The sequence below is a fragment of the Anomaloglossus baeobatrachus genome, chromosome 7, assembly GCF_048569485.1.
Source record: "Anomaloglossus baeobatrachus isolate aAnoBae1 chromosome 7, aAnoBae1.hap1, whole genome shotgun sequence".
NCBI classification, from domain to species: domain Eukaryota; kingdom Metazoa; phylum Chordata; class Amphibia; order Anura; family Aromobatidae; genus Anomaloglossus; species Anomaloglossus baeobatrachus.
Window position 1 is genome coordinate 281,347,965 of NC_134359.1, and position 8,924 is coordinate 281,356,888.

Genomic DNA, 8,924 nt, shown 5'->3' on the forward strand with positions numbered 1-8,924 from the left:
ACTGTGGGCGATCGGCCGGCTACTGTGGGCGATCGGCCGGCTACTGTGGGCGATCGGCCGGCTACTGTGGGCGATCGGCCGGCTACTGTGGGCGATCGGCCGATCGGCCGGCTACTGTGGGCGATCGGCCGATCGGCCGGCTACTGTGGGCGATCGGCCGATCGGCCGGCTACTGTGGGCGATCGGCCGATCGGCCGGCTACTGTGGGCGATCGGCCGATCGGCCGGCTACTGTGGGCGATCGGCCGATCGGCCGGCTACTGTGGGCGATCGGCCGATCGGCCGGCTACTGTGGGCGATCGGCCGATCGGCCGGCTACTGTGGGCGATCGGCCGATCGGCCGGCTACTGTGGGCGATCGGCCGATCGGCCGGCTACTGTGGGCGATCGGCCGATCGGCCGGCTACTGTGGGCGATCGGCCGATCGGCCGGCTACTGTGGGCGATCGGCCGATCGGCCGGCTACTGTGGGCGATCGGCCGATCGGCCGGCTACTGTGGGCGATCGGCCGATCGGCCGGCTACTGTGGGCGATCGGCCGATCGGCCGGCTACTGTGGGCGATCGGCCGATCGGCCGGCTACTGTGGGCGATCGGCCGATCGGCCGGCTACTGTGGGCGATCGGCCGATCGGCCGGCTACTGTGGGCGATCGGCCGATCGGCCGGCTACTGTGGGCGATCGGCCGATCGGCCGGCTACTGTGGGCGATCGGCCGATCGGCCGGCTACTGTGGGCGATCGGCCGATCGGCCGGCTACTGTGGGCGATCGGCCGATCGGCCGGCTACTGTGGGCGATCGGCCGATCGGCCGGCTACTGTGGGCGATCGGCCGATCGGCCGGCTACTGTGGGCGATCGGCCGATCGGCCGGCTACTGTGGGCGATCGGCCGATCGGCCGGCTACTGTGGGCGATCGGCCGATCGGCCGGCTACTGTGGGCGATCGGCCGATCGGCCGGCTACTGTGGGCGATCGGCCGATCGGCCGGCTACTGTGGGCGATCGGCCGATCGGCCGGCTACTGTGGGCGATCGGCCGATCGGCCGGCTACTGTGGGCGATCGGCCGGCTACTGTGGCCGATCGGCCGGCTACTGTGGCCGATCGGCCGATCGGCCGGCTACTGTGGGCGATCGGCCGGCTACTGTGGCCGATCGGCCGGCTACTGTGGCCGATCGGCCGATCGGCCGGCTACTGTGGCCGATCGGCCGGCTACTGTGGCCGATCGGCCGGCTACTGTGGCCGATCGGCCGGCTACTGTGGCCGATCGGCCGGCTACTGTGGCCGATCGGCCGGCTACTGTGGCCGATCGGCCGGCTACTGTGGCCGATCGGCCGGCTACTGTGGCCGATCGGCCGGCTACTGTGGCCGATCGGCCGATCGTCCACAGCAGTCTGCCGACGGTAAAACTGTAAAAAAACAAAACAAAACGAATTGTGGTGTCTTGCTGCATCCGTTGTGCCACTCTATGCAACACATCTGTTGCATCCGTCACACAACGCAATGCAACGGATACCGTTCAACGCAAGTGTGAAACTAGCCTAAGAGAAGTGGATGTTCAGTTCAGGGCAAGAAAATATTTGGATAAGACTTGAAAAAGAAAACAAAAAAATGAAAAACATGTGAAAGGAAGTCCCAGCACCTGTGGTGCTGGCAGAAAGCTAAGGAGTAATAGCACATTCGAGTGGTAAGTTACAAAGCACTCTAATCAGCAAGGCAGTTCATGGAAACATTACACTATTTGCACCAAGGGCAGTCAGTACAAGTTATGGTAGATGAGGGCAGCTTGTGTGATGGGAAGATCAGATCCCTTTGGTCAGAGATCAAACTTGTTACTCCAGATATGGTACAACTTGGTAAAAGACTAGAAAATAATGAACTTATAAAATACTCTCCTTTTTCCCCATAAAAGAACTTGCTTTTCTGTTTGGACAACCTCATAGTCCAGAACCAGAACTCCAGTGATGGACTTCACTCAAGGTGGAGGAACTGGGATCCACTAAAACCAGATGAAACCTCTAGAACAGACCTGGGCAAGGGGCGGCCCGCGGGCCACATCCGGCCCGCCTGCTCTCTGTGACCGGCCCGCCCGTCTTCAGCCGGTGCAGTGGAGCCGGGCTGCAGCGTGCCGAGCAGGAAGAGATCCTGTGCAGGTCCGCACAGTCAGTGCAGGAGAAGGAGCAGCACAGCAGAGCAGACGGAATAATTCATCTTCCAGGACCTGCGATGATGTCACGTCCATGTGACTGTGTGGGAGGAGACACAGGATGCCGCGCAGAAAGCAAGATAGTGAATCCTGAAGGAGATGTGGACACATGATGACTGGTAATAAGAAAAGAGGGGACATGAGGGGGGCTGCAGGGTGAGTGCATATGAGGGCTGCAGACTGACAGAAGGATGTGAAGGGGGGCAGAGTGTTTGAGAGGGGTAAGTTGGGGTACAGGCAGGGTGAGATATGTGGGCAGGATGTGTGACATATGGGGGTGTAGTGTGTGTGATATGGGGGTGCAGGTGTAGTATATTACAGGTGTGCTATATGGAGGTGTATATAGTGGTGTAGTATATGGGGGTATAGTGATGTAGTATATTACAGGTGTGCTATATGGAGGTGTATATAGTGGTGTAGTATATGGGGGTATAGTGATGTAGTATATTACAGGTGTGCTATATGGAGGTGTATATAGTGGTGTAGTATATGGGGGTATAGTGATGTAGTATATTACAGGTGTGCTATATGGAGGTGTAGTATATTACAGGTGTGCTATATGGAGGTGTAGTATATTACAGGTGTACTATATGGAGGTGTAGTATATTACAGGTGTGCTATATGGAGGTGTAGTATATTACAGGTGTGCTATATGGAGGTGTAGTATATTACAGGTGTGCTATATGGAGGTGTAGTATATTACAGGTGTGCTATATTGAGGTGTAGTATATTACAGGTGTATATAGGGGTGTAGTGATGTAGTATATTACAGGTGTATATAGGGGTGTAGTGATGTAGTATATTACAGGTGTATATAGGGGTGTAGTGATGTAGTATATTACAGGTGTGCTATATGGGATGTAGTGATGTAGTATATTACAGGTGTGCTATATGGGATGTAGTGATGTAGTATATTACAGGTGTGCTATATGGGATGTAGTGATGTAGTATATTACAGGTGTGCTATATGGGATGTAGTGATGTAGTATATTACAGGTGTGCTATATGGAGGTGTAGTATATTACAGGTGTACTATATGGAGGTGTAGTATATTACAGGTGTACTATATGGAGGTGTAGTATATTACAGGTGTAGTATATGGGGTGTAATGATGTAGTATATCGGAGGTGTATTATATAGTGGTGTAGTATAATACAGGTGTATATGGGGGTGTAGTATATTACAGGTATATGGAGGGAGTGTAGTATAATACAGGTATAGTATATAGGGGTGTAGTGGTGTAGTATATTACAGGTGTAGTATATGGAGGGGGTATAGTGATGTAGTATATTGGGTAGAACTGAGGTAATTATATTAGTCCGGCCCTCTAAACCAATCCCAATTTCTCATGCGGCCCCATGGGAGAATTAATTGCCCACCCCTGCTCTAGAAGGTGCTGCAATATCTTTTGGGCTATGGATAATTCTTAAACTGTACTACTTTCTTGCCAGAACTGAGGTGAGTAAGATTACAGCAATATCAAAGTTGTACGTTTGTTAAAAAAACCGAACTTTTTGGACATACTATGTCCTCCCTTTTTTTTTAGAACAGCCCCGGGAGATGCTTGGCTTGAAATTTCTTGAGTAAGACTTGAACGTTATTTTTTTTTTTTTTTAAACTGATGATCTCTCCAGGACTATGCTTTCCTAATCTTTTAAGTAGAAAAGATTTCCATGAACCTTCGAGTCCAGAATGTGGTTGACCCCATACTCCATGTCATAATCTATAGGAGAAGCAGGAGCTGTTTTGACATTAGGAGGACATTTGTTGAGGACTTGTAAGTTACTTGAGCAATATGGATGATGATGGAGAAAGGACAGTACTTGGATCAGTGAAGACATGGACAACAGATGGATGAACGAAGCTGGAAGCGCCAACTACTGCCGAAGGGCAGTCGGACACAGGAATGGCAGAGATGTATATAATCTGGAAGATGCAGCAGGGAAATGGTTAACCACAGGATAGCAGTGATGTATTGGCAAGCTAGTAACTTGCTTGCATAGATATGGTAAAGAGAACCTGTCTGTATAATTTTTGTTTTAATAATCAGTACATGTGAACATAAACTTTAATATATTATTAGAAAATTTAGCTTCTTTCTCCTGCACTGATCTTTCACAGAGAAAATTTCAACTCCGATTTTACCATTACTGAGCGAGGAGATGAGAATTGCTGCTCATTAAGTTCTATGGAGAGGGGGAGGAGTTAGGCAGACACAGACATTCTGCTGCAAGTTGTCCTAAATCAAGTACATGTTAAATAAGGGGCAAACAAGACAGGAGAGTGCCCCTGTGCAACAATAGTATATGGGCCCTCCGATAACTCATCATAATGCACACCTGTAAATATCTGTGACAGCAGCTGCGTACTGCTTTGGAGGTGGAAGAGGGTCCCTCTACTTCTCAGGCCCCTGTGCAGCTGCACAGCTTGTACCAACCACTGCCCTCTTGGGGGAGCCCGTCCGGGTATCCGTCCCCTACAGTACTACCGGATGGTCTGGAGCCTGCCTCCGTGCACAAATTTAGAAGTGTTCAGTTGGCCCGTAGGCATAAAGCTCTCCGGGCCCCGCTCCCTACTATTGGTAGAGGAGCTTTGTTCTCAAGGGCTCACGCTTGGGATTTCAGTGGGCTGCTTGGGTTGGAAAGCCCTATCCCCCCCTCGTTGTGCTAGTGCCCTTGATCTCTGAGCTTCGTGGGGACAGTCCATAAAGTCACTATCCTCCGCTGGTTAATTGCCGGGGTGCTTGAAGCTACTATCTGACCTAGGGTCCAGTACCCCGCCGTGCTTTCGGTCTCAGACCAGTTATTAGACTCACATGCCTCCCGTCCTCCAAGACCAGGTCCAGGCACTCGGCCTCAATACCCTGCGACCGGGTCTCCAACTCCTCTGGCCCAGGCCATTGTCTGCGACCCAACATGTAACTACCCCGGGAGCTCCAACTCCCAGCTCTTCACCCTTTGGGAGATACTTCTCTTCTCTACTCCCTGTCACCAGTCTGCCTGACCCCTAGGTGGACGGCCATATTCCAGCTCAGCAGCCCACTGGTGTGTCTGGCAGGGTGGGGTGTGAGGTGTGGTTGGGATTTTGGATGCTGATGGAGGCAGTACTACAAGTTGGGAATCCAGCACCATGGGGGATTGAGTCCTGCACCAAGGTTAAAGAGCGCGCAGTACCCTGTGACAACTTGAATAGTCCAGGGGCGTCACAGCACAAAAAAACTAATTGTTCTCTGGACGAAGCGTTCGGAGGGGGAAGTGCGGAAGAGATTGTTTTTGTAGCCCATGAAATCCACCTTGCAAGAAACCTGAACGTGGGAGAGTCAGACATCTTTGAACAGAAAACATTCCCCAACCCAAACAAGAAAGAGATGGACTTGGTTGAGAAGGACTTTGAAGTTTGTTGCTGGGACGCCGGGTGGCATAGCTGAAAGGAGGGCCTTTCTGGACTTGAGCTTTCTGGCTCTTGTAACCACATCATGAGCAAGAAAAGTGATAAAAAGTTTGAAAATGTGTCCTTGATTTTTTTTTTTTTGGAGGGGCAGAACAGTTCTACTTGTTCTTACAAAGTTGGGTACTCTTCCAACCTGTTGTATCTGAGATTAATGCATCCAGTCGTTTACCAAACAGGCAAGCACCTGTCAAATTAAGGGTAGTCAGAGATTTTTTTTTTTTTTGGGTGCTGCATCCACAGACCAGCATTTGGGCATGGGTGTAGAAGATGACCTTGGAAAGAGCTGAAGCGCAGAACAGGTGCCTGAAAGTGTCAAGGGTTGCCTGCTGTCCCGTTGCCGTTTGGCCCAGTTGATGGTGACATTACCAACCCAGGAAGAAGCAAACATTGACATTAAAGCAAAATCAGCATCTTTAAAGCAAAATTTTTGGAGACAACTGGGTATTGCAGTCTCACAAGACTTGGAAAGAGGGTGCATCTGCCATGGGTAAATATTGATCCTTTAATGAGTCTTGCCACATGACTTAGGACAGTGATGGCGAACCTATGACACGTGTAGTCATTTTCAGTGGCACGCGGCTGCGGCCCCATAGAAATTAAGCATCCTTTAAATAGCATGGCAAGCCGTTCCGATTTTTTTTATCGGATCGGATGCCATGCAGGAGGTCTGTGCCGGAGGTCTGTAGGCCCAAACAACAGAGCTCCGGGGCAGAGCCTCTAGGCCTGGGACTTCCGGTAGGCCCAAACTTCCGGCTGGCGCAGCAGGGAGCAGCGCAATGCCGCCCAAACAACAGCTCCGGTGCAGAGCGTCTAGGCCTGGGACTTCCGGTAGGAGGGAGCAGCGCAATGCCGCGGGGGACGCACTTCTGAGGCCTGAGGTGATCGCTGTCTGGAGGCCCTGTGATTACTACAGCAACCATCATCCAGTGAACTGTGGGGTGTCATTGGCCATTACTAAGATAAGTGAGGGGGAGGCTGGAAGAAGCCTGTGCTATGGGTGCCAGTTCCCGCCATTAATTTACATAAGGAACGCCATCTTGCAGCATAGTACAGACTCCATTTCACCACCATTACTGTTGTGCATCCTTATTAACCCCTATTTCTGCTTATTAACTCTGCCCTTTCCTAAAATACTGACCATATGATGGCACATGTAACTGTTAGGTTAACCCCTAATTGCCTGCAGGGCTAACTATAAATCTTCTCTCACTGCCCCTCTCATGGAGGAGCCACAAAATAAAAAAAACAAAGTTAAGTAAAGGGATTGGTAGTAGCAGTAGCCGACCGTTTCAAGAGACATGGACTGAGATGTATGGCATTATAGAAAAAAATGGCAGATGATTTTGCGTTCTATGTAGTTACTAGTTACTTACTTAGGTTGAAAAAAGACCTAGGTCCATCTAGTTCAACCTTCCTCCACCAGTTCTACATTTAGTCACTAAAGGCTACTTTACACACTGCGATATCGGTCCCGATATCGCTAGTGTGGGTACCCGCCCCCATCTGTTGCGCGACACGGGCAAATCGCTGCCCGTGTCGCACAACAGCCGTCACACATACTTACCTGTCCGGCGACGTCGCTGTGACGGGCGAACCGCCTCCTTTCTAAGGGGGCGGTCCGTGCGGCGTCACAGCGACGTCACTGAACCGCCGCCCAATAGCAGCGGAGGGGCGGAGATGAGCGGGACGTAACATCCCGCCCACCTCCTTCCTTCCGCATAGCGGCCGGGAGGCAGGTAAGGGGAGCTTCCTCGTTCCTGCGGCGTCACACGCAGCGATGTGTGCTGCCGCAGGAACGAGGAACAACTTCGTTACTGCTGCAGTAACGATTTTTGAGAATGGACCCCTGTGTCGCCGATTAGCGATTTTGCACGTTTTTGCAACGATGCAAAATCGCTTATCGGTGTCACACGCAACGGCATCGCTAATGCGGCCGGATGTGCGTCACAAATTCCGTGACCCCAACGACTCCGCATTAGCGATGTCGCAGCGTGTAAAGCCCCCTTAAGTCATTTATAACCAAGTGAAACGGTAGTAAGCAGAACGTGGAATATAAATAGGCCTTTTTAAACTAATCATTCCCAGCTCTTGAAAAAAAGTGAGGATGAAAGGAAGGAATACATTTCCAGGCAGCTACACCTTCATAAGAGCCAATCTAATTCCATCCTTAAATTTGTAAAATCAAATTTAACATCTGCAAGTCTGAGCATTGCTCACTCCATAGCTCAGCATGGAAACGCACTCAGTGAGGGAGAATTTATTAAAGAAACTCTCTTAAGATGTGCACCAGGTCTATTTCATGATATGCAGAATAAAGATGCAATTATTAAGAGAATCTTTGAGTTACCACTCATATCATAAAAGACCGAATAATGAGACTGAACACAAATATACAACATCAATTAAAGAGAGACATAAGTAATTGTAAATATTTTTCGATCTCTTGATGAAACTACTGATGTCACATCACATGCTCAGTTGGCCATTATTGGTCGATATTCTGATGGTCTCACAATGAGAGAAGAATTGATAAAGTTAGTATCAGTGCCAACAAGTACATCAGGAAGTGAAATATGTAAGGTTGTTATGCAAACATTCTGTGACCTAAGCATTGATATCTCTAAAGTTGTGTCAGTGACGACAGATGGGGCACCAAGCATGGTGGGGAAAAAAGTCAGATTTGTTAAAGGGGTTATCCGGCTTCTTTGACTTTTTTTTTTTTTTTTTATTTCCCTATTGGGCTACATTGGGGCAGGTAAGTAGAGAGAGAGCACTTACCTGCCCTGCTGTCAGCCCCTCTCCCCCGGCTCAGAGTGGTCATGTGACCGCTCCTGCCGCGATTTTGCTGCTTCCGGTCATTTCATGTCAACATGGGCAGGGCCATGTTGACATGCAAATGTGGAACAGCATGTCGCCTCCCTGCTGGGCGGGTACAGTGCGATGAGCCCCGCCCCCTTCCCTGCACCCTCCCACACATTCCCCCGCACCTACTCTCCAGTAACCTCCCCCTGCACTGCTGTGGGGTCCGTGACCTGGGGGAGGGGCCTGGCGGCGGCTGCCGTGGTGTCAGCGCCAGCACCGGGCCCCCTGCTCAGGATCACACATTCAAATATACCGGCATCACAGATCACAGATGCCGGTACATTTGAAAGTGCTGATGAGAAGCAGCGCAGCGCTGCTTCTCATCACTGTCCCTCCCGCTGTCTGTGCTCTCTTCAGCACAGCGGTGACGTCACTACTGTGCTATGTCCAGAGCACAGACAGCTGGCGAACGTGCA